Source organism: Callithrix jacchus, chromosome 20, assembly GCF_049354715.1.
Source record: "Callithrix jacchus isolate 240 chromosome 20, calJac240_pri, whole genome shotgun sequence".
Taxonomy (NCBI): domain Eukaryota; kingdom Metazoa; phylum Chordata; class Mammalia; order Primates; family Cebidae; genus Callithrix; species Callithrix jacchus.
This window is the reverse complement of record NC_133521.1, coordinates 36,578,380-36,605,586: the sequence shown is the minus strand read 5'-3', so window position 1 is coordinate 36,605,586 and position 27,207 is coordinate 36,578,380. Positions and strand designations below refer to the sequence as shown.

Sequence of the window (27,207 nt, the reverse complement as noted above, 5' to 3'; positions counted from 1 at the left end):
AGGGTGGCCCGGACAAGCCAGGGAGGCAGGAGCATTTTTTTGAGTGCTCTGAAAAAGACACTACCTTGAGTTTTCCATGGACTCACGATAGCTTCAGGAAATTCTCATGCAGGAAAAGGGTGAGAGTGAACACTTGGTGAATTCAGATGAAAAGGGTACGTTTCAGGGTTTCCAAGAAGGCCCAAGATGGTAAGAAATCAAGTCATCCAGATACTAGGAAAAAGTGACGCTTTTACTTAGATTTCTGTAAAGGGAGCAAGCACAACTGTGTGTGGTCACACGTCACCCACAGATTTTACCAAACATGATAGCTGGTTCCCTGATACGAAGCTGGGATGTGCCTCACATTATTCCTTTGAGAAAATAATACTATATGTTGGTGGGTATTACACTTACACATCATGGTAATGTATCACAGGTTCAAATCTTCTGACTAAGAAATAAATTTTTAAGAAACATTTTCAAGAAAACAGTTCTATATATACCATAGAAAGACAAAAACACTTCAACAAATATTTTATTTTTAATGTTGAAAACTGGGGACTCCACACATTATCTAACATCAGAGCACATGTTAATTAAATTTAAGTCTGCCATTTACAATCAAAAGCAACAGGACAAAAACATAATTGTAAAAGCAACTTGCTAGGTGTAAGGCCGGTTGCCTTGCTGGGAGCTCGGACACGCCCATCCCTCCCCGCACCTGAAAACTACGTCACCACTCCGCGCTCGACATCAGGCTCTGCACTAGGCACCTAGCCCTCCTTTGGAAAACCCCGCCAAAATTAAAAGCCCCGCCCAAACCTGCCCAATAGCACAGCCCACTCACCGGAAATCCCACCTACCTACCAATAACAGCTTACCCCATCCACGTCCTGTTTCTCCACAGCCAATCAAACGCCTTCACTCCCTATAAAACCCCACGCCCGAGCAAAGTCAAGCCCGACTTTTCTGGCCCCTTTCCTCGGGACCATGGAACCTCGCCCAGGAGCCGATTAAATTTCTTTGTTTCAATAACTGGCTTCAGTTGCCTCATTCGAACCCTTACAGTATGTTTTTGGAGACAGTTCTAAGGGAAGGAAACAGGCTCCCAAGATGTATGTACACGACATATGTAAACCTCTCTTGTTTCCATTATCTTACTTGAAAAATCGTCGGGTGAGACCTCATCTCTACTAAAAATACAAAAATTAGCCAAGTGTGGTGGTGATGCGTGCCTGTAGTCCCAGCTACTCAGGAGGCTGAGGCAGAAGAATCCCTTGATCCCTGCAGGCAGAGGTTGCAGTGAGCTGAGATTATGCCACTATACTCCAGCCCAGGTAACAGAGCGAGACTCCCTCTCAAAAAAAAAAAAAAGGAAAAATCGCCAGAGGTTGTTATTATGTTATTATATGGAAATGAAATCATTTAACAGATGTAAACAACAATGACAACAATATTCATGATGGCTAAGCCTATATTGTAAATAAAAAGTTAGGTATGAGGGAGAAATACTGAAAGCAAGTACATCCAAGTCTTAAAAGTTTCTCCGATAAGGTGGTAGAAGCATAAGTGATTTTTTTTTTCCCTTTCTATGATCTGCTGATGTCTTGAATGCACACTTTTTATTTTTAGAATGGGTTAAAAAAAGTCAATTTAGAATAAGTAATCTGCTCTCCAGCAGTTCTCAAACTTTAGGGTTGAGCAGAACTACCTGTTAGGTTCCAGGCAAATGCAGAGTCCTAGGATGCCTTTCCAGAGATTCTAATTCAGTCGGTTGTCATCTCCCAAGTGACTGAGGAACTATATGTTGACAAACGGTGTTGTAGTAAAATGCAAACCAAGTAATAACTATTGCACTTACATAATGATTTTTTCAGACGGACTTTCTCTGGAGTCTTTGGGGTCAAATGTGATTGTCAAATGTGTAGAAGTTGAGAGAGTTGAAGTTTCCCACTTAAAACAATATCTTTCCCTTAAATCTGTCTTATATATTCGATTTCAGCAAAAGGTTTAGTTTTTTTGTTTGTTTGTTTAAAGGTTCTGCATCTGAAAACCAAAACCAAAAACCTTGCAAGCGATTTATCTCCATTTTCTGAGTTCAGAATGGAAATGTTTACATCAGCATTTGATTTTGCATGTTACTTGCTATTTTCTGAGCTAGGGGAGTTAGGCTCCCTCAGTTTGGTTATCTTTGTAGAGGGAAGAAGAGGATAAATAACATTTGCTGATCAACTTACTATATCTCAGATCCTTTACAAACATTATCTCATCTAATCCTCGTGGAGACTGTTAGGTTCTTAGTATTCTTAGTTTATAAAAGGAGATATTTACATGGAGTATGCTAGTTCATTAGCAAGCAGCAGTGCAGAGATTTGGTCACTGCTGTCCCCCAAACCCCAGGCCTTTCCATTCCCCACACTGCTCATTGACGGGTCAGCCAGCCTCTCCAAATGGAGACAATCTGAGAAAAAAAGGATCAGTGACGTTTCAGTTAGGATGAGACTCTGCTGTGAGTGACGACGGTGGTATTAGTAAGTCAGATGTTTGCTTCTCTCATTTAAAGTGTGGGAAATGGGGGTGACAGCCAACTATCATTAGAAACTCACGTTTCTGACAATTGGGGCTCGATGATTTATTATATGCAAAAATATGGAAACCCAGGTTCCTTCTACAGGTTTCCTCTTCTGTCTTCAGCATGCAGCTCCAACGTGGGGTCTGAGCTGCCTGCTCTTTAAAGTCAGCATTCTAGTCAGCCAGTAGCGAAGGACCCATCCTTCCCTATATACACTCTCAAACCAACCATGGTAAAAGGCTTTTTTTCCCCTCCAATCTCTGACAAATAACTTTGTGAAGGATACCATCCTCCAGAAGAGATTTTAAAACTACACTGAGAATTACTAGAAAAAGGAAATTTAAAAGGACATACAAAATACAAGTCCATTTTCAAATTACTACTTTGAACAGACATAAACTTAATTCTGACAAATAGCTACAAACTTTTCTAAGGGCTTACTTGCAAGCTCTGAACTTATCTCTTAGTGGATCGGTTATAAACCCTACAGAAGCCCTGATACGTAACAGTTCTGCTAACATCCCATTTCCTGGAACTTCATCAAAGGATCACTCTAGCTGCAAAGGAAAGCAGGGAAATGCAGTCTCTTCCCAGGCTGTTGAAAATTAGGTGTTTCATTAGTAGGTAATAAAGGGAGAATAGATATTCGAAGACACACAGCAGAGTCTGCCATGCCGATCTTAAAATGAAGCAAAGTCTATGGCTGTCTATTGGAGATATAAACTCAAATCTTCACCTAAAATGATAGATCCAGATAACTCTGTAATAATAACAAGGCTGGCTGCGGTGGCTCACGCCTGTAATCCCAGCACTTTGGGAGGCAGAGGTGGGTGGATCACCTGAGGTCAGGTGTTTGAGACCAGCCTGACCAACGTGGTGAGACCCCATCTCTACCAAAAATACAAAATTTAGCCAGGTATGGTGGGGCACGCCTGTAATCCTGGCTACTCGGGAGACTGAGGCAGGAGAATCACTTGAACCCTGGAGGTGGAGGTTGCAGTGAGCTGAGTTCGCACCATTGCACTTCAGCCTGGGCAAAAAGAGAGTGAAACTAGTCTCAAAAAAAAAAAAAAAACAAATAAATAGGATGGGTGCGATGGCTTATGCCTGTAATCCCAGCATTTTGGGAGGCCAAGTCGGTGGATCACCTGAGGTTGGGAGTTCTCGACCAGCCTGACCAACATGGAGAAATCCCGTCTCTACTAAAAATACAAAAATCAGCTGGGCATGGTGGCACACGCCTGTAATCCCAGGTACTCGGGAGGCTGAGGCAGAAGAATCACTTGAAACGGGAGGCGGAGGTTGCAGTGAGCTGAGATTGCACCACTGCACTCCAGCCTGGGCAGAAAGAGGGTGAAACTGTGTCTCAAAAAGAATAAATAAAAATAACGAATAACTACTATAATGTAAAGAAACTATGGAAAGCTTTCACATACCATAGTAAGGATTTCCAGACAAAGGAAATGAATACACAGATTGTGCAACTCTCATGAAGGCTAACACATGTCTTGATATAGGTGTGCTGATAAGGAGCCACACGGAAGCATGTTTCTACTAAAAACAGTGATGACGCTTGCCAATGACCTGGAGTCCGAAAGCAGAAAACACTTCCACTTAGCTGAAAGCGGCATCTAAACTTCGCATCATCTTAGCCCAAATTCATGCCAGAAAACAGCTACACACATTCTGGTTCTAAGGACATGCATTTGAAAATAAGAAATCCAAGACTCAGCATGCACTAAATACTTGGATTATGTTGTATGATAAATATACAGGCAAACTCGAGCAATTGCTGGAAGATTTAACAGAAAAGAAGAGGCTCTTTTGGCCCTGATGATGGTGATGGTGATGGTGATGATAGTGAAAACAGGTACTGCTAACTTTGATCATTAATAATTATAGCTTCAATAATAATAATCCTGAATATTTCTAAAGACTTTAATAAATAAAAAGGTCAACTGCAGAAACGCATGTCAAAATAAATACAGATTAATGAGATCTGGATGAATGGTGTAGCATTTCGCTGCCCAGAAAAAAACCCTTACCATATTCTCTGTCTGAATCTTGAAGTCTATATCACAAAATAGCAACAGCAAGGTGAACACCCATGAAATTCTCTCCATGTGGAGGTTTTGTGTGCACAGGAGGCGGATGACTTTGCAGGAAATGTGACCCAGGACCTCCGCAGTGTTGGGAAGGTGTATGATATGAGTATTTTTCTTTTTCTTTTCTTTTTTATTTTTAGGGGAGACAGTCTCACTCTGTCACCCAGCCTGGAGTGCAGTGGTACGATCATAACTCACTGCAGCCTCAACTTTGTAGGCTCAGGCCATCCTCCCATCTCAGCTTCCTGAGCGAGTAGGACTACAGCCACACACCACCATGCCTGACTAATGTTTGTTTTTTTGTAGAGATGGAGTCTCACTATGCTGCCCAAGCTGGTCTCAAACTCCTAGCCTTAAGCAATCCTCCTGCCTCTGCCTCCCAAAGTGCTAGGATTATAGGCATGGGCCACCGTGCCTGGCCTCTGATAAGCATTTTTAAGCACAAACAAGGCTTAGCCACCCTACCACCCAATGAGACCATCTGGTGGCCCAGACATGGATCTGGTTGCAACACTGCTGACCACTGTCTCCAGAGAAGCAGACCTCCCAACACATTGGTCCCTGGGCAGAATCTGGTATAACTCCTACCTGCATCGGAGTCACTCCTTTTTAGGCCAAAAGATCCATTACTTGAAGCAATCGAGGGACCAACTTAAAAAGCTACGTTTACAACATGAAGGGGAAAGTGGGGCGGGAGGCCAAGAAAGACACAACAGTGGTTTAGGACAACCAGCAGAGAGTCACTGACCACAAGCCTGAGCGTGCTATGGGACAGGAGGCTGGCAGAAAGCCAGCGGGGTCTTTCTTAGGACTCTTAAAAACCTGAAACAGCTCTCTTAGACAAGGAGAGGCAAAGCAATAAAACCGCAGTTTTCAAACTGGAGAGAAAACAAAATGAAACTTGGTTTGGGTAACTGGCGAACTCTCGTGGGTAACAAGGCTTAAGAGTGATGGGGGAAGAAAGACATGACCTCGTCTGTATTTCACATGCTCTCCAGTGGTTGAAATGCTTTTCTGGTGTCCTTTAACAAGTATATCAACTTCCAAAGCTCAGAGTATGTTTTCTCCAAATTAAGACAAAAGAGTCGTTGTCAGGCTGTCAAAGATGTATGTAGCAAGTAGTAATAAATGCTCTTAGCAGAGGCGTACAATGTGACACTTAACCTGAACAACAAAGCCCCTTAACCGTGTGCATCAGAAGAAAGTGATCATACATTTGATTAAAAACTATTAGGCTGGAAATGTACAAGCAGACTTGACAGTCTAGGAAATAAATGGGAATCATCAAAAGAGAAGGCCAGTGGTTGGCAACCTTATATGCTGCCTCCACGCATCCACATATGGGCTGCGCCCCTCGAGAGTATACTCCTTACATTCTGAGTCCCAAGGTGCGTAGGGTAGGGAGGGAGGTACACAGAAATAGCCTGCCGTGGAAGTGCATTGTCAAAATGTTCTGTACTGAGTGAGGATGCTACTTGAAAAAGTTTCTGGGGAGATTATAATCAACACACCCACATTTCTCTTCCACTCTAACCAATACAGAATCACCAGTCTAATGAGAAGAGAAAAACTTGATCTTGTCCTCTTTGAGGAAGCAAATCAAACTTTCAAAGAAGTCTTTCCACTGATTCATTTGAATTATCGATCTGAAGTTTGCAGTATTGACTGATGGAATAAGCCGCCTCCTGGAATGTTGTCATCTCTTGCTTACCCTCTCATGACCTGAACCTCTGTGATTCTTCCTTCCTCCCTAGCAGCAGCCTACCTGCTGCACCAGTCCAAACCTGACTGCACATCTGCCTCCCTCATTGCCAAGGAGCTTTGCTCATCTGTGTCCAATCATGATAGTAGCCAGACACTTCACCCTTCCAGATGGAATTTTCTATTGGTGGTGAGTAAAATTCCTAGCAGTCCATCAAGAAAAAAGGCATTTGGACTGATACATCATTTCCAAAGAGAGCCAGGAGACCGTGTTGCTGGAGGACACTTTAAAAGCACAATTTACTTCTCTTAGGGTCCTTCCTAGTTGGTTTCTGGAACACACACACACAGACACATACAACACACAGACACGCAGACACACACAGACACACAGACACATACAACACGCAGACACACAGACACACACAACACACAGACACACACACCAGATACACATTTTTAAGAATAAACTGGAACATGGTGTTCTCTCAGACCAAGGGTGAGTTTCAACACTTACAAGTTTTACAAACATTAGTCACTACAGCTGACCTGCACTCCCTTGGTGTTAGGGAAATAGCTTAACTTTTCCCTTTACAGTCACTTTGCTCAATCTTGGAATGGTAAGTCTTGAGGAAGGACTATCAAACTATATCAGGAATATGCTGCATTTATTTTGCAATAGGAAACAGATTTTTTTTTTAACAGAAGATGGTTCAAGATAACTCTAGATGCTTGAATATTTATTGGTTGCCTTGAATATGCTTGAATACATGACACAAAGGTTGGGGTAACTTTTTGGTCACATAGGGGAAAAAAACTTGAAGCAAGATGTTTTTCAGTGAGTCCATTTGGGCCAAAGTTGGTTTACACAGAGCTCTTATCTAAGTCTAACAATCACCAGTTAGCAAAACGCAGGTTAACCCCCGACACTTCCTCCTCCTTCCCGGCTTCTCTCCTTTCCCTGTACACTGGCCATCTTAGCTGACCACACGCTGCCTCATTTAATTAACTGCAGCTTTCTATTTGCACATTGACATTTAGAAGTTTTCTTTATTTTTTTTTCTGTCCAGAAACCCATTTACTTCAATAATGGTTGATAACAGCATAATTCCCATTAGCACTGTTTAATAGCTTTTTTCTAAAAAAATCCTGCAAATAAATTTTTTTTTAAGGTGACCCTTTTCCTGCCAATAGGTTGTGATAAATAGGTTGGCTCTTAGTTCTGAGGTTTACATAAATATGAATGACTACAGTAATGTGTGAACAAGACAGAGATGTAAAAGGTTTTTAAACCAGAGTTTAACAAAAAGGTCCTGTCTGTCAATGAAATAAAGCTGTTTTGAATTTGCTCCCAATCACTGGGCTCTTTTGCTGGAAGCCCGTGTTTGCTCGGTGGTGATTAATGCGAAGCGCACGCAGCCTTCACTGAGTCCGTAAGAGAACTAGCAACTCTAAACAGCATTCATCATACTCACAATCGGGCACGTGCTACACGCTGAAGTGTTCTTTATTTTCTACCATTCCAGGTCACGGGGATACCTGGTGCATTCACCTTCGCTGAGAGCGGTGCAGAGCCGCATTTTCCCCGAAGTGAGATGTCACACGTGGGGAGTTCCACCACTGTTTCTTTCAAGGTAGTTCATCTGCTCTACACTTTACTGATCAAATGACTCTACCAAGTCAAGTCGGAAACTTACAAATAACTATTTCTCAGGTGCACACCAATTACACGTGTGTAAGACAACTGTCAAGTGTTTGGCTGGGAGTCGGTTAGGTGTGGGCATCAGACCCAAAGAACCACCTTCCACATCATTCCCTAGCTTCTCCTCCCTCTCTCCTTCCCTCCCTCCCTTCGTTTTCTTCTCTTTTTTTTCCTTCCTTCCTGCCTGCCTTGCTTCCTTCCTTCCTTTTTCTTTTCTTTCTTTTCTTTCCTTCCTTCCCTTTCTTTTCTTCCCTTCCTTTCTCCCTTCTTCCCTCCCTCCCTCCCTCCCTCCCTCCTTTCCTTCTTTTTTGAGCTGAGCTCTGGCTCTGTAGCTCAGGCTGGAGGGCAGTGGTAAGACCATATCTCACTGCAGCCTTGACCTCCTAGGCTCAAGCCATCCTCCCACCTCAGCCTCCTGAGTAGCTGGGAGCACAGGCATGTACCAACATGCCCGGCTAATTTTTATTTGTTTGTTTTTTGTAGAGATGGTTGGTGTGGGGGTCTCACCATGTTCCCCAGGCTGGTCTTGAACTCCTAGGCTCAAGTGATCCTCCTGCCTCCTCCTCCCAAAGTGTTGCGATTACAGGCATGCTCCACCACACCCAGCCACTTCCCTCTCTTGAGCTTCCTACACATGCAATGCTTTCTGCAAACCATGTGAGGCATGTGAACCTATGACTGTGCATTCAGGAGGAAGGAATGTATAACGCAGCACAGAGCTACTCTCAGGAAAACAGGTTTAAACTCTGACTTCGCAGCTTACCACTGAAGGGCTCCTGCAAAAATAACGCATACCACAATGGGACATAATTGTCCTCACCCACAAGATGCTTACAGGCTTTAGATGAGCTAGTTATAAGAAGCGCTTGACACAGCCCTGGCATTCTTAGGCAGCTTGTATTACTACTGTTTTTATAAGGATTACAGGGTCATTCACCCAGTGCTCCTCAATCACTCTTAACAGATCCCACTAATGTGAGTGGTGTGTCCACACTGCGTTAGGGACCTTCCAGAGCACCCCCCCCCCATCCCCTGTGCCCTTGCACATCATGGCCCCAAAGACTGACCATGGCCAGTGCAATGGCAAGAAGATCAATGAGAAAATCTGTGAGTTCTGCTTTGGTGCAGGCTTTTTTCTCAAAACTAATTAGTGATTGGCTACTTGAGGTGCCTTGCCTGAATCCCTGGCACTCCCAGGAGAGGCTGGCTTAGGAGGCTGGCCTCTTTGGAAGCTACCAGAAGGGAAGAGAAGGAAGGACTTTGCATTTGCAGATGACTCGCCACACTGTCGGCAGCACACGCATTCCGTTCAGACCACGGAGGGGTCTAATACCTGCTTCTGTCCATTTGCCAGGCACTGTCACAGGCACAGCGAATACAGCTGCAGGTGAGTTTACCTTCTAGTGGGAAGACCAACCCTAAATACACAAAAACGTAATATGCAGGTGGTGATAAGTCCCTCCACGACACACACCAATTAAAAACCCAGGGCAGGCCAAGAATAAGCCTGAAGTATTAGTACGATTTCATATGGCAGCGGTCCTGGAAATTCTCTAGTCGGGAGAGGTATGAGCAGACACTATAAGGGGTAAGGGGGTAGCCCTCACAGGAGCTGAGTAGAGCATCTCAGGTAGAGGAAAGCCCAAATATGGAGTTTTCATAAAGTGTTTAAGACAGACCAAAGAGGTCAGGGTGGCTGAAGGAGAGAGAGAGAGAAAAAAAGAGAGAGAGAGTGGGAGAGAGAGCAGGCAGATGACAGCCATTGATGTCACGGGAGGAACAGGGACTCAAGTCATGCAAAACCTTGCAAAGGTTTTAAGCTTTTACTCTGATTTTAGAAGCTTTGATCTGATGTGTTTCAAAGCAATGGTTCTCGATAGTTAATATCAGAATCACCAGAAGCAAAGACAAACCCCCCCCAGAGCAAAGGGGATGGCCAGCCCTGTGAAGGGTGGAGCCCCAGACAGGCCCTACATAGGGCCTCCAAGAACTGCATTGAGCCATGAGCCTTTCAGGGAGGCCTCCCTAATAACCACCTTCTTATTTATTTCACTGATGCTGCCTTCCAGAGCCGTCCTTCAACAGAGCACTCAACAGTGGCACACAGAAGAGCCTTCCGGAGATTCTTCATGGATACGGACCTGCCATCTCTGCCAACAAGCCAGTTCCATCGACCAGTGTCTTCGACTGCAGTGGTGGCTACCTTTTCAGCTGCTACTGTAGTCTGGAATTAAATCGAGGAAGCCTGGGCTTCACAAAGTTAAACTAAAAAGCGGTCACATGTCACATTTGTATGGTACCTCGTTCGGCCTGGACCACTTCCAGAGGGAAATTCACCAAGGAGCAAAGTCCTTCTGGTGGAAGGCAGGTGGTCCCTTGAGGCGGCAGGCTCCTGTGGCACAGAGCCTGAGAAATGCAATTTCCCCAATTGAATTAAGTGGACGCCTGAATGTTTGCTTAATCCGGCTCCGTTGTTCAGTTCTGCTGGCCTTGCCAGCTCTAAAGGGGTGAGCTTTCAGAAATAAGGGGAAAGCAATCTAGTGTGGCTTCCTGAATATTATTCCCTGCTTCCCTCTCTCCCTCCCTCTGTTCCTCCGTTCTTCCTTCCCTTCCTCCCTTTCTCCTGGCCTTCCACCCTTCCACAGATTCTATGTTCAGCTCGACTGTGTGCCTAATTGCGCACTTGATAATGACGTGAAAATAGTGAAGAACCATCCTGGTCAACATGGTGAAACCCCGTCTCTACTAAAAATACAAAAATTAGCTGGGCATGGTGGCACGTGCCTGTAATCCCAGCTACTCAGGAGGTTGAGGCAGGAGAACTGCCTGAACCCAGGAGGCGGAGGTTGCGGTGAGCCGAGATTGCGCCATTGCACTCCAGCCTGGGTAACGAGTGAAACTGCGTCTCAAAAAAGGAAAAAGAAAATAGTGAGGAAGGCAGATTCCTTCCTGGACCTGATGGAGTCTACTGTGTCCCACTGGGTGACACAGATAATAAATAAGTACATGAGTAAAATAGGCACTGTCTGGGCTCAGTGTGCAGGGCGGGCAGGGCCCCGTGATGAGAATAACCAGAAGAGGCATGGAAGGTGGGCTTACGAGAGGCCTCCACCAAAGGAACCCTCCACGTGCAGCAATGGAGGGAGGGGAGTGATTTAGGAAGAGAAGATGGCAAACTCAAAGATTAGTAGATGAAAGGGCTCTTGGCCAGTGCACAAAAAGAAAAGGCAGGAGACAGGAGAAAGGCTGAAGGAGAAGCTGGAGGCTGGGATTAATTATCCAAGGCTCCACGGATCATGATGAACATATTGGATTTGGACTGTAGTTTAATCTCCAGGGCAGTAGGGAAAGATGGAGGGTGGTACAAACAGGAGAGACGTGAGTTAATGAAACCTTCTAAGGTATTCAAGGACAATGCGCAGGAGCAATGGTCATGAGAAGGAAGCCACCTTTGTAATATTGTGACCATAAGAGGAATCTGACATCGCTGACTCCGTCTTGCTTCTAACCCCATGGGCTGGCTGTCCTGACTCATCTCTGGGCTTAGTGCAAGGTAACACTGGGAATAATTTAGCTTATAGTTTAATCTCACGGCAGGAATGATAATAGCCTTTTCCAAAATGATAGCACCTTTGTAAACCTCCTGAAAGGCCACAAGGTTAAGATTAGGAGAGGGGTCTGAATTCTGCTAATATATAGGCACAGGAGCTCACAAGATTTGCAACCTCCCCAATTATTCCTGTAGATAACATCACTATTACAGAACCTAACATTGGTTTTTTTCGTTTGTTTGTTTTGAGATGGTTTTCAGACTTTTGCATTCTGATGACTCACTGACCCCACCCAGATCCAGCACTCCTGATTCAACAGGACCCTAGGCTGACCCATCATAGGACCATTTCCACACCCCTATGATGTCATCCCCAACTAATCAGCATTTTCCATTCCCTAGCTCCCTTCCTCCCAAACTACCCTCGAAAGACCCCAGCCTCCAAATTCTGGGAGAAGCTGATGTGGATAATAATAAACGCCTGTCCTTTTGCTTGGCTGGACTTGTGTTAGTTAAACGCTTTCTTTATTGCCATAATGCTATATCAGTCAATTGGATTTTATCTGTGCAGCAGGCTAGAAGAACCCACTGAGCAATTACAAGGACTAAGGAAGCTCCTGAAGGCTTTGTAACTCTATCAAGTTTTTTGTTTGTTTGTTTTTGTTTTTTTGAGACAGAGTCTCGCACTGTCGCCCAAGCTGGAGTACGGTGGCGCGATCTCAGCTCACTGCAACCTCTGCCTTCCGGGTTCAAGCGATTCTCCTGCCTCAGCCTCCTGAGTAGCTGGGACTACAGGTGCCCACCACCATGCCTGGCTAATTTTTGCATTTTTAGTAGAGTTGGGATTTCACTATGTCGGTCAGGCTGGTCTTGAACTCCTGACCTCAGGTGATCCGCCTACCTCAACCTCCCAAAGTGCTGGGATTACAGGCATGAGCCACTGCGCCTGGTCTAACTCTATCAAGTTTTAATCGCTTTTCTGCATTTCCCCATAGCAAAGAGAAACAAGAACACTAATAATAAGTAAGGTGACAAGTGGAGAATGAGCCCTAGTGACACACACATACACACACCTAAGTGCTTCCCTAAACAACTTACCAACTTCCAGCAACCCATTCACCCTTCGTCTTCGTGCACATGCATACTCTCCTGGGCATCCCTGCTCTGCCTCTGTTAACACAGATTCTTGGTGCCATTTGCATTGGCCATCCGAACCTCTGTGATAAACTAAGTAGCCTCCCAGCACATTCTTGTCTCTCTTCTAACACAACATTAGAATGCCATTCCAGGGTAGACAATTCATACATAAGGTAAGCTGATGTGTTTCCTTCCTCACACCTGGTGCTGTGAATGCCTTAGGCGTTTTCTGACCACTCACATGTAATAGTAGCCTATGAATTGCATACTTCTCACTCAAGGCTGACAATCTACTGTCCCCTTCTCTCATTTAATGCACGAAGAGGTTGGCGGAGTTGGAGAGACCACTAAATAACTGCTTCGCTCAATGTCTTTCCAGGAAAACTATTTCCTGGGCTTGACAAGCCACGTGAGAAGCCACAGCCGCAGCTCCTGAAGATGCTCCAAAGTGTCTCCACATATGCATTCCTAGGCACACCTCAAATCACTCAACAAATGTGATGATGACGACGCATTGCTTCTGCAGGTACCGAGTCAGCACCTTTCATGCATTATCTCATTTAATCTTCAAGATGACCTTTAGGGCTAGATAGTATTCCTATTTTTACAGATGAGAAAACTGAGAGTCAGAGTCCAAGCTGGGCCCTAAACCATCATCTTAGATTCTCAACCATGTTATCTTTCTAAATGACTTAGGATGGGTTTTTATTTTCTTTGCCTTGTATTAGAACACTTGGTGTATGTCCGTGAAAGGACCCCACTGTTGCACAATAATCTTTTACAAATTGCATCTAAACCCACATTTTGCCTCTGATGGAAGAAAACTATCAGCTAGAGGATTTTTAAAGATAGTTTACATAAACAATAGACACTCTGTTGTAGTACCTTGTGGAGAAAAAGAAAATTGTGCACACTTCTGAGACCTCTAAAATACGGAAATATTTGGCAACGTATCCTCAAGTGGCCTGGCTAGAGTCACCCCCAGGAAAATCTGGGGTTCCAACGCATGCAACATTCTGGTTAACTGAAAACTGCCAGTTTTTTGGTCCATACTAGTCTCATCATCTTTGACAATTCTTACTTTAAAATTGATTTCAGCAAGTGACGCAACAACCATCATCATCTGGCTGTCCAGGTTTTCCAACTCTTTAGATGCCACAGAAATGGACGTTTACTCTATTTTAACTTTGTTTTTAATCTTGAGCTACTTTTATTCTGTTTTCTTCTGACTTTTAAAGACCTGTGGATTTTTCACAGAGGTTTTTTGAGGCGCTGGCACGTCAATTCAAAAGGGAAGCAAAAACACCACTCTAGTGGGCAAGATTCAGTATTTCTAGTGATGGCTTAAAGGCCACACTAGACCCACGCTTGTTTCTAAATCAGTTCTTGGAATTCTCCATTTCCTTTTCCAGACATCCCGGAGAGGGGCCCAAACACTGCAGGCTTTTGTTTGGTTTTATTTCTTGTTTTTGTTTTGTTGTTATTCTGTCCCTCTTATAGCAGAGACCAGAGTAGTTTGTATTGTATTGACTAATATTCCGTATCCAGATTGGCAACCTGGGGACAGAATTCAGCCTGATGTGATGTGATGGGGCCAAGATACACACACCAGGAAATATTCCGATCTCGGAACAAAAAATAAGAACACTTCGAAAACATGGCTATAAAGAGCAGAGACGGCTTAGGCTGGGTAACTATATCTGAAACACCAACGTTGCTTTTTTATCCAAAATACCTTGAGGTCTGCTCCAGGTACTGCAAGCAATGTGAGCATTTCCTCTCCTACTCCTTCTGCTGAAATGAATTCTTCTTCATCAGAAGCGGGGAAATAGCTCAGAAGCACCATCCAGATTTGGTGGGAGCTTTGGCGCTGTACCGAGTTTCAAACCATCTAATAGTTTATCATCTTCCCTCTCCTTTGCTGCATTCAACAAGCAGGGTACCTGCCAAAATCCTGCTAAAAATATCCTCGGCATCTGTAGTCCATCAGCCATCTCTGGCTGATTTGGGTGGGTAATTGACCTTTTGAGCAGGTGGACAGCCAGAAATTAATTTTTTTCCCCTGCATTGAGTCTAAGTTGACTTAAAACAGATGTTCCCCCAGTGTCGATTCGACACGTATAATGGAAATACTATCAAGCCCTGTTCAAGGGGCTGTTCAACCCAGAATGAACAAAGGAGGGCCCCGTGGTATTCCAGGGCTGAAGGAGTTAAGTAAAGCCACCTTCCTCCTCAGGCTGAAAACCAGGAGGTACCTCTTACAAGGGAAATAGGAAAGGAAGCTGTCACTTCTTATTTTCAGGTTTGCAGAAAAGCCTTTTTTTAAATGTAAACATTCATTAAACTAATTTGAAGTTGTCATTACTCTCCACCCCTGCTGTTTTATATCAGATTATTCCTAAGTGCTTGGTGAAGAATCCCATAAAGCCACACTCGATTCCTCTGCAGGGGATAATCGCATAGTTTGCGCTGTGATTTACACCGCACGGCACCGGGAAAGGTCCTCAACTTTGAAAGGCCTTGGTTCCCTGGCAAACAGTCTCTGCCTTCCCTATGGAAATAAAATTCCAAGGGTCCCCCTACGACTATTACATCCCCATTACCTTTTGTCCATCCAACTGAAGATAATTAAAAGCAGTTCAAAGCACATGCCAGAAAGTATTGGGCATTTTATTAGTAAATGGAGAACCAAGTAAATACACTTGCAAGATACACTTGGGGTTGTATCTTGGGATACAACATAATGGGACATTATGGTTTTAAACTGCAAGATACACTTGGGGAGCAACCCCAAGGCACATGGTCGTTAGATTCACCAGGGTTCAAGTGAAGGAGAAGGTACTAAGGGCAGCCAGAGGAAAAGGTCGGGTTGCCCACGGAGGGAAGCCTATCAGACTCCCTGTGGATCTCTCAGCGGAGACCCTACAGGCCGGAGGAGAGTGGGGGCCAATGTTCAACATCCTTGGAGAAGGGAACTTTCGGCTCAGAGTTTCATGTCCAGCCAAACTAGGCTTCATAGGTGAAGGAAAAATGAAATTTTTTGTGGACAGGCAAGTACCCAGAGATTTCATCACCACCAGGCCTGCTTTGCAGGAGCTTCTGAAGGAAGCATTACACATAGAAAGGAACAAGTAGTATCAGCCATTCCAAAAACATACCAAAAGGCAAAGAGCATCACCATAATGAAGAATTTACATCAACTAATGGGCAAAACAGCCAGCCAGCATTAAATGGCAGCATTAAACTCACGTATATCAATATCAATCCTAAATTTAAATGGACTAAATGCCCCAATCAAAAGACACAGGCAGGTAAATTGGATAAAAAGCCAAAACCCATTGGTATGCTGCATCCAGACCCATCTCACAAGCAAGGATACACAAAGACTCAAAACAAAGGGATGGAGGAAGATTTACCAACCAAATGGAGAGGAAAAAATAAAAAAACAAAGCAGGAGTTACAATTCTCGTCTCTGATAAAATAGACTATAAAGCAACAAAGACCAAAAGAGACAAAGAAGGACATTACATAATGGTAAAAGGTTCAATGCAACAAGAAGAGCTAATGATCCTAAATATATACGCACCCAATACAGGAGCATCCAGATACATAAGGCAAGTTCTTAATGACTTACAAAGAGACTTAGACTCCCACACAATAATAGTGGGAGACTTTAACACTACATTGTCAATATTAGACAGATCAACGAGACAGAAAATTAACAAGGATATCCAGGACTTGAATTCAGACCTGAAATAAGTAAACTTAATAAACATTTACAGAACTGTCTACCCCAAATCCACAAAACATACATTTTTCTCAGTATCACACCACACCTATTCTAAAAGTGACCACAAAATTGGAAGTAAATCACTCCTCAGCAATTGCATAGCATTTCACAGGTTTAAATGAAATATTGGTTGGCTGCTTGTTTGTTATTTTCCTCCCTTATTCCTTCCCGTCTCCATGGTTAAGCACATTTATTGGCAAAAGAGGTTTTTAATACCCATTTTTAGACTGCATTCTAGCCTGGGCAATAGAGCAAGATTCCTGTTCTCTCTCCTTCTTTTTCTTCCTCTTTCTTTCTCTCTTTTATTTTTTTCTTTCTTTCTTTCTCTCTTTTTCTTCCTTTCTTTCTTTTTTCTCTTTAAAAAAAAGATACATTTACACTTCTTCCTCACTTGCCCTCTCCGCAGTCTCCCCAACTTTCAGTCTGGGGCCCCTAGTCTCCCCAACCTTCAGTCTGGAGTGGCCAGTCATTCTGTTCTCCGAGATCACGTTGGGTGGGGAGGTATATTTCACCCTTGCATCTTCTAGCTGAAGCTTTGTGGATAAGGGCATCCTAAAGCCTACTCCCCCTTAAGAAAATGATTCTAAGGTGGGGAGAGGCTATGAAAAGAATGCAGGCACTAGAGGGGAGGCCAGCGTCTGAAATCCCACTTTGCCAATATGGCAGTGACCCTCACTGACTGTACGTTCCATGTATGTAATGGGAATCACAGTGTCTACCGAGTAAGGCTGCCCCAAGCTTGACAGGAGGTGGTGAATACATTCAAAGAGCCCAGTACAGAGCCTGCCAGAGAGGCATATAAGCTATGATCAGTAATGCTGTTAATATGCTCAAAACTTTAACAACCCTAAGAGAAGCACCCCTGAGCAAAATTAGGATGTAGGCAGTTTGTTTTCAGTGCAGCTACAACTTTTCGGTTTATTTCCTCCTGTTCTTTGCCCCTAAATCCTAGGAACCAGTGCTACTGTGGATTAGTCCTTACACAGCCTTAAAACGAACCTATTCTCTGTCCTGACATCTCCAAATGTCGCTTTCTAAACAAGCTAACTCTCATCTAAACATGAGCAGCTACTGGTTGTAAAATGGGTATCCCCACAGGTAAAATTTGCATGTTGCAAGAGATCTGAAAGCTTTAAACCCCAGAGGGCAAGTGCTTTGGTGCTTACACTGGTACCCCACACTCACAGCACACATTCCAAGTGGATCGCGGAACTCTGTCCTTTGGAATCCAGATAGGACTTCAGAGTCCTTCTTAACATTTTAGGCAGGCTTTGGGGTTGGCACACGAAGTGAGACCTGGTTATCATTTCTGCCTCAACATAAAGGATTGAGAGACACTCACTACCATGGCCACTAAATGTACCCCCCTTGCATTCAAGGGGCATGACACTTAGACAGGCTATGTAGTACAAATGTGAGTGTGTAAGTCTGAATTCCAGTCTGAATGTTCTGCCATTTACTAGCTGTGCAAGCTTCAGCATATTCCTTAGCCCCTTTATGCTTATTTTTCCATCAGTAAAATAACAACATCTGTTTCTTTTCTTTTTAACAGTCTTGCTCTGTAGCCAGGCTGGAGTGCAGTGGTGCGATCTCGGCTCACTGTAACCTCCACCTCCCAGGTTGAAGCAATTCTCCTGCCTCAGCCTCCCGAACAGCTGCGACTACAGGCATATGCCACCACACCTAGCTGATTTTTGTATTTTTAGTAGGGACGGGGTTTCCCCATGTTGTCCAGGATGGTCTTGATCTCTTGACCTTGTGATCTGCCAATCCTGCCCTCCCAAAGTTCTGGGATTATAGGGGTGAGCCACCGTGCCCGGTCATAACATCTATTTCATAGTGCTTTTGAGTGGATGGAAGTTCTTAGAACGGCCCATGGCATTCAATAAGCTTTAATTAATCAATGTTACTTTCAATAAAATTATTGGCCACTGTCCTTCAAATCACAGCACGCCCTTACCTCTCCAGAAGTGCCTACAGAGAGACCGAGAGTCTTAACAGAAAATACAGACTACAGCTATTCTCCATCCAGTGCCAATGGCCTCCTTGGTTACATTTAACAAAGATGAAATTGCAGCTCAGTTCATAATCTGGTTTACAAAAGGAGACTAGGAAATACTCCTCAAGTGCCCAGTTGCTTTTGAAGACGTAAGACATGTCACTGCATCCTTTTTGGTTTACCCAGCACTTCAAAGGGAGTCATCTTGCTATTCATTACCAGTCAGTGCTGGTCAGATATAACAAGATGTCACTCAGCACAAACTGGAAAAATCCAGTCTGCTCCAACCCTGCAGATAGACTCTCACCAAGTTCAAGGAAATGAACTATCCCCCCCCTCCAAGTATAGATGAGGACAACGGTGTTTGACACAGAATCAAGGACGGGTTAACTACACGTCTGGTTTGTATCCAGAAATATAATCAGTTTGAGCCTGTTCAGTTTCAGTTATTTATCAGCTTTGTACAAATAAAATAATAAAACAGAATAAAATGGAACCTATTCAATAAGGAATTGCCAAGGACAAGCTTTAAATGAATGAACTCTCAGTGTACCAAAAGCAACATTTCTGGGGAAAAAAAGAAACTGAACTTAATAAATTACTGAAGTTGTTAAGAAAGCTATTTTTGTGCGTGGGAACCATTCCAAATTATTTTTAAGTAACAAAAGGATGATGTTGTCTTCTACAGATGTGGTAGGATTATTAACAGCTTTTCAAAATGTTTCAAGCTTACTAACTTTTCAAGGCCTCCAAATTTCTGAGAGTGCCTGGGAGGCTGAGGCAAGAAAACTGCTTGAACCCGGGAGGTGGAGGTTGCAGTGAGCTGCAATAGCGCCACTGCACTCCAGCCTGGGCGACACGGCAAGACTCTGTCCAAAACCAAAAAAAGATTGAGATTGCGACGGCAAATTCTCAAACACTGTTGAGCTTCTACTTTATATATTTCAGGTGTCAAGCTCTGCATCTCGATGTCAAGATCAAACACGCACTGGAGAGCTGGTAAAGTGTTTGGGAACAGGTAGTTGACAACACAGTTAATGCGCTCACTTAAGCAATTACACACTAGATTAAGGACTTCAACACGAGGATGTCTTTTATGCTGTATTTTATGGTTAAACAGTGCATGAGAACAAACAGTAATAGCATATTCATGTAATTTTAGGATGAAATCAATTTCTTGCAGACACAATTATTGTTACGTCATTCTCACACCTGTTTATGACTCCCTGTGAATTGAATTAAACCACAATTTCATATTAATTTACTGTCATTTTCAAAAGGAGGCATTTCCTAAAACACTTACAACTGATAACAATCTCCAGAAATCACAGTATTATTGACAAGAAGCTGTAAATCTGTACAACAGTCATTGTTTTACTTTTAAATCAGATTTAAGGTGCTATGTGTTACCTTTACTGATCTATATTTCTAGATTTTGACATGTCCAAAGTGTATGGAGAAGAGTAAGCCCTTCTCTTGTTCTTCTATAAAAAGAACTTCCAGAGTTATCAAATAAAAATACAGAATCCTCATTGAAATTGGAATTTTAGATACACAACAAATTCCTTTGTTAGTATAGAATAAAATAATCTTTTACTATAAGTATATCATAAACGTTGCCAGTCTGCACACAGATACTGATAGGTAACCCAAAGACGGAAGTTTAGCTCAACAAAAATAAGGAGTTGATTGATTATAAAAATTACACGCCCAAGGAAATTTTTTTCCATCTAGGGATTAGGCCAGCTTCATAAAGGTCAAGTTATTTTCATTCACTACAAGACGTGAATTTCTTTTCAATTCCGTATATCGTGACTGATAAACTTGCCTCCTCCTTCCTTTCCTTCCTTCCTCCTCTCCACCCCTCTTTTTTCCCTTCTTCACTCTCTCCATTCCTTCCTTCCCTCACTACATTCATCACTCACTTTCAATAAACGGTAACGCAGCAATCATCACACAATTCAAAAGTCTGTATTTCTCCAGAGTTCACTACATGGCAAATGTGATACTAAAAGCAGCTTGTTTTAGCCTCACAGCGACTCTAGATCTAGGAATGATTTTCTCTCTCATTTTGTGTAAAGAAAATGAAGGCTCAGAGATGCAAAGAAAGTTATCCCGCATCACACATCTTGGAAGGGTGATGCCTGTATCTGCCTGACTCTATCCAGGTACACACACTATCTCGGAAGTGCAACAAATGAAGAACGAGGGCTTTTTTTTTTTTTAAAGTAAGGTATATTTCCTACCATGGCTAAGCTCATAGATTAGTGTGGAGGAAAAGTGATGTTTCCAAAATCACCTTTATGCAGTCAGATTTGCAGTCACTATGAGAACAGCATTGTGAGCATGAAAAAGAGCCGGAGAAGTTGCAAACGGCAAATTGAATGACCTGGCCAGTGACAGTGATAAGGTATCCCATATTTCTAATAACTTGGAAGGCTATTCCTCCACATTATGGATATGGAATTAGTTCAGATGATACAACAGGTGAGTAAATGGAGGCTCAGCAGAACTTGGCAAGATGGCAGAGCTGGAATTCAAGCCTGGGTCTTTCTAAGTTCTTCACCACCCAGGTCTTCTACCTTGCCTATTCTGAGCTCCCTCAGAATGTAAGTCAGGTGCTAGCCTGTAATACCACAGCAGGCTGCTTTCTCCAGTTCCCATTTAGCAGAAGCTTCAGAAATATCCAAATTGTCATTCAGGGATCAAAGGACTCACACTGGTGTCCCCCAAAGTCACCAACTATCTGAAGGCAATGAGAGAGTTAAAATGGATCTTATCTCCCAGTGTGGCTCAGCTCAGCCACGGGAAACACAACAGCAATAATAATGGTGTTTATAGAAAGACTCTGATGAGAAGGGGCCTGAGAATTGAACCTATCACACGAAACTGATGCTTAGCAAAAACAGTTGGTAAAAATGCTATGGCCAGTGAATTATAGGGTTCCCCTTTTCTCTTCGATAATTTGGGGCAATTGCATCCAAATGCTAGTCCATTGATTTCCACTCCAATTCATGCCCCCATGCTGGGGTGAGTCAGCTGGCATACACGCACATTTGCCATTGGAAGACGGGCGATGTATCCTGAAAGAGGTCCAGGCAATTCTTGTCTCAACCATTAAAAGCAGAACTATAATACCGCTTCACACTACCCTCTGAAGGACTCTCAGCGTGTTAGAGAACCCGAGCTAGCACTCCCCAAGCAGTCATAGCAGATTAGTGGGTTAAGCTCTTCAGTTCAGCCCCATGGCTGCAAAATCACTTCTGTCGTTTTCTAGAACTCCTTCACATTTTTCCTTTAAATTTGTAAAAGTGAAGGATGATACCAACAACATTTTCAAAAGTGATAGATAATAAATATCCAGTCCCTATAAACACACTACTATACACACTCCTTAATTTTAGCAGCACGTTTTGTAGGTTTGAAGTGCCCAGCCCGCCTGAAAGGCTGTCTTTAGCTTTTAACCATTCCTATGACAATTTGGGAGACACAGATATTTGTCCTTTAAAGAAAATCAAGTTCAATCTCACCATATTTTCAAGATCATAGAGACTTAGCAAGAAAGACTTCTCCAGTTAAAGGGATAAGGGAGAGAAGACTTATTCCAGCTGAGGCATAACTCTCAATGAAGGGGGACTGGCAATGTCTGGAGGTATTTGCGTTTGTCACAACAGGAGGAAAAGATGCTACTGGCATCTGGTGGGTAGAAGCCAGGGATGCTGCTAAATATCCTACAATGCACAGGGCAGATCCCAACAAAGAACTGTCCAGCCCCACATGTTGGCAGTGCCAAAGGTTCAGAACCCCTGTTCTCAAGTTAACTGATTAAGCTTATAATGCCTTTGCCCCATGCAACACTCTGCCCCAGATGAAATTTACCTACTCTTAACCCAGGGGACAAGGCACAGATTTCATGCAGGACATTACTTTACACATGGGTCCAAGGTGACTCCTCCTTGCATTACAGTCATTCTTCAAAGAATGTACCAATTTTCGTGAGAATCCACCTTTCCTCAGCGGTTCTGTTTTCCACTCCAAAGTTTAAGTGTTCTGGGGTAGCCTCCGATGAAAAGAAATGCTGATTTTTTTTTTTTTTTTTGTCTACTGAGAGCCTATTATTTAGCACTAAAGACTAAAGAAGGGAAACTTTGGTAAAAAGATAGGGAGGTGCTAATGGGTGGTTTTACACGATGAGAATTTAATGGGGATAGTGGTTTTTTTTTACAAGCTGAGCTGTGCTAAGCTATTCAAATTAGTAATTCTACCAATTAAAGCCTTCTATTTCATGGAAAGTACTTGCTAAATTGAAGATTAGGCAACAGATCAGAGAATGAAAGAATTACTGAAATGTAGCTCAAATATTTATGAGAAATTTACATCTGGGAGACTTCCCTCTTCTTATCCCTGCTTCCAAAGGGAAATCCATAAAGAGATGATAAAGAGCAAAGCTTAGTCCTCAACATCCACAAGGCTAAGTCTGACTCATTTTGAGTTTTAGGAAAGAAGAAATCTTTGGGTTACTACATATGCTTGGTATCGCCATAAAATAGACTGATCCCGGCCGGGTGCGGTGGCTCACACCTGTAATCCCAGCATTTTGGGAGGCTGAGGCTGGTAGAAATCACGAGGTTAAGAGATCAAGACCATCCTGGCCAACATGGTAAAACCCCGTCTCTACTAAAAAAATACAAAAATTAGCTGGGCATGGTGGTGTGCGCCTGTAGTCCCAGCTACTCGGGAGGCTGAGGCAAAAGAATTGCTTGAACCCAGGAGGCGGAGGTTGCAGTGAGCCTAGATCGCACCATTGCACTCCAGTCTGGTGCCTGGTGACAGATCAAGACTCTGTCTCAAAAAAATAAATAAATAAATAAAAAGAAAAGAAAAAGAAAAAAAGACTGATTCCAGAGGTCGCATAGAAAAATTAAATTCACTATTCATAATTTCTTGCCCTTGAGTGTTTGCTCTGGCTATTTATTGTTCTGTAGGAAACAACCAAAAACATATATCTCTAAACAATATCAATTGTTTATGTTGCCCATGAATCTTCAGTTTGGACAGGGCCTTAGGGTGGGGGATGGGAAGTAACTTATTTCTGATTCTCAGTATCTGGGGCCTCAACTGGGATGACTTCCAATGAAAGGAGGTTGGCCATCTCCTGCTCCACAAGGCATCTCCACATGGATAGTTGGGCTTCCTTCAACATGGCAGCCTCAGGGTAGTCACACATTTTACATAGCAACTCAGCCACATTCTGTTGGTCAAGCAAACCAAAAAGTGTAGCCCAGATCCAAGGGAAAATAAATTCATTTCTACCTTTCGATGAGAGGAGTGGAAAAGAGTTGACATTCATCTTTATCACAGTGTTACCTCAACAAATATATAATGTTAACCAGAAAGGCTGGCTAATTAAGCAATATAAACCAAAATAACCGAAAACAGCAAGTGCCCTGGTAATCTTTGTTATTGTTTGCTTTATTCAATTAAATCGTGCACATCGGAGGAGGAATATTTTTTTCTTCTCTCTGTTTTGTCTCATATGGATTATTTAGTTTTATATTCACCGGCTATTATTGAACATTTCTGACATTTTAGGTCTCTGATGAAATATATAAACTCCATGGGAAAGCCATATTCAGGGTGTTTTATCAGACTGATTAGTAAGTAGAAAAATACTGCACACATAAACTCTAAAACCACAGAAAATCTAACTTGGTATTTGTTGCAGTTGCTTTTATTCTAGAACTTACACTGCATTTTATAACACAATTTCTTCAGTTAATTTTCTACCACCCTTTTATGATTTGTCTTTGTTTGTTTTGAGACAAGGGTCTCACTCTGTCATCCAGGCTGAAGTGCAGTGGTGTGATCATAGCTCGTTGCAGCCTCAACCTCCTGGCCCTCAAACAACCCTCTCACCTCACCTTCCTGAGGAGCTGGGACTCACAGGCACATGATACCACTCCTGGTTAATTATTTTTTAATTTTTTTGTAAAGACAGGGTCTTACTATGCTGCCCAGGCTAGTCTTGAACTCCTGGACTCAAGGGATCTTCCCACCTTGGCCTCCCAAAGTGTGAAGATTATAGGTGTGAGCCACTGTACCAGACCCATCACTCTTTTAAAATCTGTAAATAGTTCCAGAAATTAATGTATTCACCTGATTAAATTTGAAATTGCAACAGGCACATTTTGGAAAGACTTCTCCCTATTATCACCTTGAAATGGAAATCACCCCAAAAGCATTTTCCTCCTCTAGGATGCAACTGAACAATCTGTACAAAAGCCTGAAATTCTCGAAAATACCAAGTAAGAAAGATAAGAAACTGGGATAGCCGGGGGATACATTTTGCAGGCCTAACTAAAACAATAGCGATTTAAGTAGCTATCGTATAGACACTTGATGAATCCTTTTATTATCTCTGAAAGATTCCCGTTGCAGCATGCTTTTGTGGGTAAAGAGCTATATATTGGTACATGCAGCTCATAATTATGTCAGCCTAACCACAGCCAACACTGACAGCCTAAAACATTAAAGATTTTATACAGCCAGTGCCGAATATAGCTTCTTTTATTGGCTCAGAGAGCAGGTATCAATTATAATGAGGTAATAAAATTTGCAAGCACTGTTCATGTCCTGCTCTGATTTCTTTCCCCCTCTCTCCTTGAGATAATAACAGCAGAAAAAGGAAAGAAAAATCCTTTTCTTAGTTCTAACCACTGATTCTTCGAAAGCTCTCACTTTCTACGGCTGGGGTGCTATAAAGCTGTTTGCTTACTGGAATATTCGGGCTGGCAAACTCTTCCTACCTAAATAGAAGCTGCAAATTTCTGAAGCACACCTTGCAAGTCAGAGGCTCCAGGATTAATGGTTTTCATTTGCATAACTATAAACTTAAGGTAGAGCTTCCCAAGTCTGCATCCTCTAAATTGCACTTACTGATGAGATGCAAAATCCTCTAAAAGCATTCCCCAACCTAAACCAATTTGTAAAGTTGTTTTGTTATTTAAAACATTAAAGAAATTAAAGTGATCGGAATATAATTAGATTAATATTCATATCTTCCAAGTTGCTTTAATTCTAATATTAAAAAGATTAAATATCCACTCAGAGGATTAAGCAAAAAGTCAAGCAGTAGCAACACATTTACATTACCTTACTGTGCAAATTATAAACCTAATTAATCTAAAGTTTCCTACAAATTGAATTGGATATTCATTTGCAGTCTAACACAACTTTAGGTACTTAAAATTCACTCCAGGATTGTTTCCTTACATGTGCACTGAGAAGTAGGGCCACGTTGCTGGGATGCAGGAATCACATTAAAATGGCTTCATTCGAGTTCTGATTGGCAGAAATTAAATCTCAACATAAATCTACGTAGGGAAAAACTTAAAGACTTTGTAATCATGTATGTGTGCAATAATAAGACACACCCTGGCCTCCCCATCTAGTTCCTGTCCATAAAATAGAAAAAGCGATCTAGTTGTTTCTTCATAAAAGCTTTGAGTTCATGTTTTACCCCTAATACTGTGAAGAACGTGATCAAAACATTTCATCCTTTTTGCCTGGTCTTTAACTAAGGGCATCTAAACAGCATCTAGTTACTTTGCTCTGTAACCCTGTTCCCACCCACTTTTGCCACCTCTCTGACGGCCCACCCAAGCCCCACTCCAACTCCCAAATACACAAACATACTCCCAGGGTCCCCATGAATTAGATCAACTGTAGATTTCAGAACAGTTGCAAATGTATTAGTAATTCCCTTCTTGCCATCCACTTCTTAAGCAATTGGATGATACTTATAGTCTTTCTGTTTTTCCAGCACTATCTGATTTTCCTGGTTTACTGAGCTCGACTGACTGCCATTACTATATTCCCCAATATTACAGCTCTCTTTCCAGGTACATTTTCTTCCTACTTGAACTGAGATGTGACCATTACCTCCCTCTGGCCAATAAACTGTGAGTGGAAGTGATAACGATTCCTCCCAGGCAAATGCTTTAAAAACTATCTTTTGTCGGGTTCGGTTTTTTCTCTGCCTTGGAAATCAGTAACATTCCAGAAAGTAAGTCTTCCATCCACCTAAGTCCCGGCCTAAAAATGGCCCATAATGGACATAGAAATGAGCAAGAAACAAAGGCTCTGTGGTTTTGAAGTCCCCATGATTTGGGGTGTTGTTACCCCAACAAATCTAGCCTATCCTGCCAGATACAGCTTCTCAGTACTAATACCTGGTAACAGTCCCTGTTCCTCATTGTACAGGTGATAAAATACAATTAACCTCTCTAAATCTCAATTCCCTCATCTGTAAAATGGGAATAATACACATTTTTTTTCTCAGCTGCTTGTTGGCTGAATTGAGATAGTATATATTCAGCACATAGGTCATGAAAAGCACTCGGTTGGACAGTAACTCTCGTTACGATTATCCCCTTGTAGAGAAGGGAAACAATGCAAATCAAATTCAATTGCTGGAATGAAAGGATGACACTAAAGGAATCTGAGGCAGCGACTGCCTAGCTGTTCACTAGTCTTCACACTCCCTCCCACCGACCCGGCACACAGAAAACTACATTTCCCAGCCGCCCTTGCAGGCAGGCATGGTCATGTGACTGAGCAGCCAATGACAAAGCCTTATTGGATTGGAAAATGTGGCAACCTCAGAAGGT

At 42.7% G+C, this 27,207-nt stretch overlaps 1 protein-coding gene and 1 long non-coding RNA gene across 3 annotated transcripts in view; one reads left to right on the top strand and one right to left on the bottom strand.

Moving 5' to 3' along the window:
* Positions 1-27,207, bottom strand: part of WWOX (WW domain containing oxidoreductase) — a 1,143,691-nt gene that overhangs the window by 139,139 nt on the left and 977,345 nt on the right. The window lies entirely within an intron of this gene.
* LOC144580547 (uncharacterized) lies at positions 932-12,110 on the top strand. The gene is made up of 4 exons (XR_013530221.1): positions 932-1,319; positions 7,887-7,994; positions 9,417-9,449; positions 10,132-12,110. It is a non-coding gene; the product is annotated as an uncharacterized LOC144580547 (long non-coding RNA).